Genomic DNA, 8,559 nt, shown 5'->3' on the forward strand with positions numbered 1-8,559 from the left:
CATGGTTTAATATATTGTGAAGATATGGTGTATCCTAGTTCCAGGGTCGACCCTAAAGTCAAGTAATCCTATAGGGACTCTTCTTGAATTCTCTTATAATGATCTTATCTACTAAATGCTAGAGGTTAAGATCAATATGTGGAATTTCAAGTTGAGTAGAAAGAAGAGTTTTGAATTTCTAATGGTGGGGGTACCTTTTCTAATTTTCTAAGACTAGTCAATAGGAAAGTCCTATGGCTAGACCTAGGCTACTAAAGAGGTTTTCTAGACCTCAACCAAAAATGAGGTCAACAGACTTTTTTATAGGCTATGCTTCATGAAGTTGACACCACTACTTGAAAATTTTTATCCCCGACAACGGTACCAAAAACTTTATCCAACTTTATTTTTTTATTAATTTTAAATATTATATATAGTCACAATGATATAAACACAAGTATATGTATCACTCAAGTAATACAGGGCTCTAATGGATTCCCATTTATCAATCCTACAAGGAAAGGAGGTAGGAGGACCTTAGTCAAAGTTCTAATCTGCTACTATCAGACCTTAGATTGGAATGTCGATTAAAATGGTATTTTATCTAGCAACTACTCATAAATGCAAATGTTAAATGTAACGATAATAACTGTACCTAAATGCAATTGTTAATTCTAAGGATAACCCTTTTTTGGGTGAATTAGTTTGGAGAATTTAGAAATTTTAAAAACTACTTTTCTTATGTAGTGAATTGGATAATATAAAGGAATGAGATGCTTTAAATATTGTATTTGCCAAATAGGGGAAATCTTATACTTTACCCTCTTCTGAGTTCTATAAAGAACATTGTCTAATTACAGGTTTAGTCCCTAAATCTATGGTTAGGCTGGGAGGATATTAGCCCTCCACTCCAGAACTCCCACATCCCTTCGCCTGAAGGCTAACTCTCGCTTTAGTTTCCAAATGCTAGAATCACATTATGGATTTTAGTCTATCATCCTAAACTCTCCAATTCTACGCCCATCAAAGTTTATTTCAGTATTTATTTGCATCCAACCCCCATGAACTTCTCCATTCATGGAATTTGAATGTGATTCCACTTTGTTGAGAATTACACCACCGTCTCGAGTCTTAATGCAATTACAAGAAATTTTAACACTACAAGAGGCATTTACTGTAATGTAAATGAAGTGCAAGTAAAAATCATCACATTTATAATTAAAACTTATTCTAGCATGCATCCCAAAATCTTAGACATGAATCCTACTCATTGCAAAATAAAAATAAAAGGAAAACAATGGTATAATTCTCTCATGCCACTATTTCCTAATAAGAAGAAATAGTAAGAAAAACACAACACAAAGCACGGAGAAAACACAATGGAAAACTTCATTTCATCAAAGAAAATCCAATAGATAAGTGTTTATAGAATCATAAGATAATGAAGAACACAATACTCAGCTATTTCCTTTTGAAAGAAAGATGAAAATCTCTCCCACAAAGCCTTCTGCCGATCCACGCAATGCAAGAACATTGCGTTACAGATTCTCTCAAAATCCCCTCACCATTCCCTTAAAAAATGTAGAAATCTACATTTCTACTCCTATTCTAAGATCTCTAAACATTCTCCATGTTTTTCCACTCATACACAACCTTTTCTAGTACACAACCTTTTCTAACATAAATCACTCTATTATAGTGTAGGGATGAATTTCCCAAGAGTTGCCTCAAGAAACTTTCCAAAAAGCATCCAAATTCAATGTATATGAGGTCATAACCGTCCTAGGTTCCGTCGGTGCCATTTTCATGTCACTCTCTGCAGTCTAGCATAGTCAACACCAATTTTGAGGCCGTCGGCACGCACCCTATGCAGCTCCACCATTTTGCTTTGTTTGGCTCCATTTTAGCTCTGTTTCACCGCATGTCAGTTGCATTTTGTCCCTAATGGATATAACTACAAAATAAACATATAAAAAGCCTTTATTTAAAGTATAATTTTATTAAAAAAATTATGATAAGTGTAAAGGAGATTAAGCACAAAAAGGCATTTAAATGTGTCAATACAAAATTTACTTTCTTGCTCATTTTTGCTTCAAATTGCACTAGTTTTGCTTATTTTTCTCCAAAACTCTATTTCCTGCACTTGAAACCGAAAATATAAAAATTTCCTTCTTTTAAAGTATAATATCTTTGAAAATCACAAAATATATACATTAAAAGTATATGAAAAATTGAACATATTTTAGCCGTATCAGTTATCTTATGGTTTGGTTTCAATTTAGAGAAGAAATATTTGAATGTTTCATCTTACCAGTTTTACTAATTAGGGCTTACATTCACACAAATAGCTTGGAAGATGTGAGGATTTTGGTCGCGACGAACGATAATCTCAGAATACTAAAATAGGTTAGGACTTATGTTGTATAATAGAGTGTTGAGTATTTATGTCACACTAGGTGGACAACCTTGAAGTCCAATGGCTTGTTGTTTAATTCTATATAATGGTTTAGCTAGTGTAGACATGTATTGTTGTTGATAATGGTCGTGCTGCCCACAATGCTAGTTCCAAACTCCTCATCGTAGTGCGTTTAAGTTTTCTAATGTGTCAAGTCATGATGTAAAATTAATTGTTTCCTAGGATTATTTTTATGTAAATATTTTGGGGAATGTTAAATTTGATTAGAGCGAGACCGATTAGGATTCTACGGTTCCCTCATTCTGGTACCACTATTTTTCTTTAGAGTCATTTAGTCTAAATGAATTTACTAAACTCAATTTAATGAGTTCCACACTTTCACTTACACTTTGAAAAATCTCATTAGGAAACACAGGTTACCTCCTTTGAGGGATTCCTGATTATCTGATATAAATTTTTTAATTTAACTGCATTTTTGTTCTATTTTGTTTGTGATTAAATTTTGAGTTGTCTTATTTTTTGACTGCTGGGCGATGAATTTTATCTTTTTTTAATTTTTAGTTTAGTTTTTTTTTTACATGCATGGTGACCTTAAGAATGCAAGCAGAAAATAAGAGATACAAAAATGTAAATGCAATAACTTAAAAGAGTACATGTTGATTCTTCTCGCTTCTCCACCTGAATGGTTTACTTTGGCAATTTGTATATAATTTTGCAGGGAATTCAAATTGCAGGAGTAGATGAAGGTATGACTACAAAACCCTATGTTATGACTTTATTGAGTCTCGGAAGATCTTAGTGGATTATTTTAGAATAAAATATAGCAAGTTTAATTTGCCCTTCAAAATATTCAAGAGATTTCAAAGTGCTCGGAGCATGACCCTGAATCACTTTGAAGATTTCTTGAAATATTTTGAGTTCATTTTGAACTTATCATATAATTTTTTTAATCATCCAAGGTTATGCTAAGGTTATATCATTGCTTAAAGGAACTTGTTGTTTTATTTATCCCGAGTCTTGGACACTCAATTAAGCAATTGATATTTCATTTAAGAGTTATGTGGGTGGGTGCCCCTAAGGCAAATCTAAGTTATTAAAGGTTTTTGTACCCACAATTAAAATTAGGCTTTTAGTGTAAAAAACAAAATGTTAATCATCAATCATGTTATCTTCTAAATTCTATAAAATGAGTTCAAATACCAAGCCTAGGTCATTGTCAAGCCCTGAACAATCATAATAGGTGAAATGATAAATAGTAAAATTTTGATTTAAATAACATGTATTCTGATTGAAAGATGACATCATCATCAATTATGGGCTTTATATTATTGAAATATTATCATCCTAACTCAAACCCATCACTTGAGAATTTTTTTAATTTAGATTGACTTCCAAGTCATGATAATTAATGAAATTAGAATTTTTTTCTTATTATAGAAAAGGTGGCAAGTGAGTTCCTAACTTTTAATCTCATTGTACTTCAATCACCCAAACATGTTCACTAGGATCAAAATCACTCATTTTCCCTTTATTAATTCTAAATTTTGATTAAGCCACAAAAATCTAAAGTTACCCCTTTGCTTTTCGGGCTCTTCACCTCATAAATCATTAATCAAAATTCAAATGACTTTGAGAAGATTTAGAGTGTCCTATCCATGGATCAATTAAAACATCAGAGGAGAAAATAGGATTTTTAAGATTTAATTTAATTTAAATAATTCTTTAAATTCAGAAAGTAGTATTTTTAAATTTGATTTAGTTAACTATCCGAAATAAAGTTTTTAATCATGAGAAAACAATTACAGGTCCCCTTAAGATAGAGAAATACTTAGACAAAATTTCATGATTATTTTGAATTAAATCTCTGTCATTATTATTTGATTATGAATCAATTTTAATGATTTAATTAAATGTAAAATAGTGTTTTATTTACTATAATTATCTTTATCTTTTTATTAAACCTCTTTGAGTTTAGAGAACTCGAAGAAATAAATTTTGTATTTTTATGATTTTTTAAATTTATTTATAATAACTATTTCAATGGGAAAATAAGAAAAAACATTTTTAGGCTCCTTAAAATTTATTTTTAACTTAGAAAAATTAGGAAAAATATCTTAATGAGTTTCAAGTAATCAGAGAACAATTAGGCACATTTTGAAGTATTTTTGTACTTTTGGGATTATTCTATATTTTTAATTATTTTAAACTAAAAATAAAGCTCAAAAATCAAGTATTTTCTCTAAAATATTTTTTTTTTTAAAAGTGCCCTTGATCACAAGGAACATAGAAAATCACTTTTCATAACATCCCCAAGTGTATTTGATTTAATATAATTATATTTGTACAAAAATAGAAGGTTTCTTAGAAAATCAACTTGAGTTCTCAAACAATCAAATAATTTTTAAATTCTTACATTAGGTAAACATGATTTTTATACACAGTGTGGAATTTATTTTATTATTTTTTTATTAGTATTTAATTTACATAAATTAAAGCAAGATAGACACATTTAATTATCTATAAAAATTTACAGAATAATTTAAATCATTATGACATTTTTCTTAAGCTTCTCTGACCATAAGAAACCTACTAAAATTATTCCCATAATTTTCCAAATAGTATTTTAATTTATGTAATTAAAATAAGTCAAAATAGCCATCCTAGATTAAAAATTAAGGTTTGAAGCATAGAGATGCTCTCTGATGTTGTAAAAATCAGAGAACATACCCTTTGTCATAAAAAAAATGAACCCTAAAAGTTTCAAGCCATGGTGACCAATGCTTGATCATAATGAATTAAAATACACTCGAGAGTATTTAATTCATTAAAAATCAGAGTCAAAAAATAATTTTTATTTTAGTCCACCTTATTCTTTTCTGTTCACTGAGCAAAGGGGTATTTTTTATTTTATTTTTATGTTTTTTCTAGAGAAAGATATGGATTTTTAAATTTCAGGCATTTAAATAAACTTAGAAAACCCAATTTTTTCTACTTAAACGTGTCAGCACCATGCCATCCTTGTTCACTCCCAACTTTACACATGGTGCTCTGCCATTTGACACCGCCACCCACCTTAGTTGACACATGACCTACCTTTTTGTTCCAAGAGTTCATCCGACTTGATCTCCCCCATTCATTGAATAAACTTGTGATCAGACGACTCTCCATCATCATCCCCAAGTGACCTAACCCATGACCGTTCACACTAAAGACTCAACCAAATCACATGAGGTTTTTTCCTAAATGCTCATCTACTCAAGATGAACATTTTTATTTGGCTTATAAGTTATGAAATACAATAAATATGTATACAAAATCAAAATAGGCCAAGATTAGGGTTGAGGTTCAATACCTTTATTTGAGAGGGGAGGCCTGAATTAGATGGTTGCGACAGCTTTGAATGGACCCAAATGAACCTTCAGATAATGTCTTAGTCCATGGTGAATTTTCTATATATGATTTCGATCGAACTCGATTTCAGGTGTTGGTTTAGGTTATGTTAGAGCCTGTTTTGAATGGGGCTTTTGTCGGGAATAAACTCATCTCATGTGGGGATGGTGTGCACACAATTATTTAGAGTTTGGTGGACTGTGGAGGTGTGGAGAAATATATCCTAGTTTGAGCTGAAATTTTGAGCACAAAATTGGGCTCTCACAAGGGGAACCAGAGGGGGAAAATCGTGGGCTTGAGTGGAGGAGTTCATGGAGAGTATCTGTTGAGATTTTGGCAGAGTTTCCCCAAGGATTTGGATCATCTCTCCTTTGACCGTGAAGGGGCCTGTTAAAATGGAGGATAGTTGGGTGGAGTTCAGGGCTTCAATTTGGGTTCAATTAATTGCTTATGTGGAGAGCTAAATTGTGTCAAAACCAATTGGAGCTGTCCAGCTTGGATGGGTGTAATTGAGTTTAAATTTAAGCAAGGAAGCTCCTGGTTTTGGGGTTTTTTGATGACTAGGGTAGCTGGCAAGAGCAGAGGAGGTGGTCAGGTAGCTACGTGATCCAGGGGAGCTTTAATTATGATTAACCCATAATGGTTTAGTATGATGGCAAGGATTTCTAAGTTTAGGCCCAAAAAATGATTAAATCCCATAAATCAAGGGACAATTGGTCCATTGCTTCCATAGAGTGGGCTAGGTGGGTCTAGCCTAGTCACTAGGATCCATTTAGTGGCTGTGGTGTCACTACTTTGGTCACTTTGGCATGGCTTAATCAATTTTGGATCATGGGTTCAATTTGGGTTAAATTTTCTTGAAGTTGACTTTCGGTTAGTCTAGCCATGACATTGAGCACAATTGATTGATCATTTTTTTGTGTATGATTGTTATGAAGGGTTTATAAAATATTTGGAGTGATTTTGAATTGATTTGGAGGTTCAATTTGACGGATTTTTGGCTCTTGATCAATTTGGGGATGTTGGGTTAGCTTGGGTTTAGGTTGGGCTAGAGTTTGGTTAATTCCAAATTGAAAGTTCAAAAATGTCTAGGGGAATGTTATGAAGAGTTGTTAACATTAAATGGGTGCCAATTTTATGTTTAGGGCATTCAATTTTGTGGAATTTAGGCACATGGCTAAATTGGGGTAAATTTGGGAATTTTGGATCTGGGTTGAAATTGCTGGGTTGAAATTGAGTGAAATGGGTTGAAATTGAGTGAAATTGAAGCTTGGACAAGGTAAATTAAGGGTTAAATTTGGTGTTTGGAGATGTTTCAAAGAGTTTATGCTTCATAATTGGGGCAATTGAGAAAAATTGAGGTTAAATTGCGTGGGATTTTTGTTTTAAACCAAATTGGGGCTTTTTGATTTTGGTTGAAATTAGACTCAAATGTGGGTCAATTAGACATGGATTTCATTTGAATTAAGTTTTATCATCATGAATTTAAATTTAGAATTGAAATTGGGGGGGAGGGGGGGAAATTAGGGTCAAATTGATGGACATTTAGGGTAAATTTTGAGGAAATTGGGCCTTAAGGACAATTTGGGGCTTTTGGTCAAAGATTGTCAAATTGATCAAAATGGGTTTAATTGAAGGGTAAAAACTGCTTTTAGGGACATTTGAGATGCTTTTGATGGTTTTTGGAAAGTTTGGGCCACCAAGGGTATTTTTTGTAATTTTGGCAAATTTAAGAGTATTTTGGTAATTTTGGCAATTTTGGGAAGTTTTGGGCAATTTTGGTAGTTTCAAATGGCTTGAGATGAATTTTGGACAAACTTGATAAGTTTGGGAAATTTTGGAAATTTTGGTCAAATTTGGGGTTTGGAGGTATTTTGGTAAGTTGGGTAAATATGGGGGCAAAATGCTAAGTTTGGTATTTTGGTGAAAGTGGAGTGGCAAACACTTTATTTGAGCCATGGACTATTGGAATCTCCATTTGGGTATCTATGTACTGTTCTTGGCTAAACCCTATATTAGGGCTAGTGGGTCTAGGGGACCATTTACATGAGCCTCCGAAAAGATCAAAGGATCAAAGTCAACAAGCTTGGGCTTAGGATTATCCGTGAATATGAGTGAAAGTAACTTTAAGTGAGTGAATTAGCTCCAGACCAATAGCTAAGGTCAACCTTAAGGCCAAGCAGTCATATGGGGTTTCCCCATTGAGCTCCCCCATATTGACCCCACCTACCAAGTGCTAGAGGTCAGGACCAATATGTGAAACTTCAAGTTGAGCAAAGAAGTGTTTAGTGTTTAGAATTTCAATTTCTAATGGTGAGGGTTCCTTTTCTAGTCCTCTAGGAGTAGTCAAGAGGAAAGTGCTATTGCATGACCCTAGGCTACTAAAGTGGAAAGAGCTAGACCTCAAACAAAAGTTACGTCAACAATGGTTAATGGACATGAAAATACATTCAATTGCCTTTTAGAAGGAGGCGACTCTTTGGAGATTCTTTGAATGTGGACACATTTTGAAGAAACACCAAGACACCTTTGGGTAAATTATAAAAGAAAACTTGGATTGGATTGAAGAGAGACCTTCTCTCTCCAGCGCCCTTAGAGAAACTCTCAGTATCTTAGCCGCCGATTCCTCTCTTTTTTAGATTAATTAGGATAAATTTTAATAGAGAAGAAGTGAAGAGGTGTGGTGTGTGAGTATATATTATTGTAAGAGAAAGGAAGAGAAAAATATTTAAAGGAACTTCAAGATTTTGGTGGAGAGGATTTGAGATAAGTTT

The sequence above is a fragment of the Phalaenopsis equestris genome, unplaced genomic scaffold, assembly GCF_001263595.1.
Source record: "Phalaenopsis equestris unplaced genomic scaffold, ASM126359v1 Scaffold000002, whole genome shotgun sequence".
Taxonomy (NCBI): domain Eukaryota; kingdom Viridiplantae; phylum Streptophyta; class Magnoliopsida; order Asparagales; family Orchidaceae; genus Phalaenopsis; species Phalaenopsis equestris.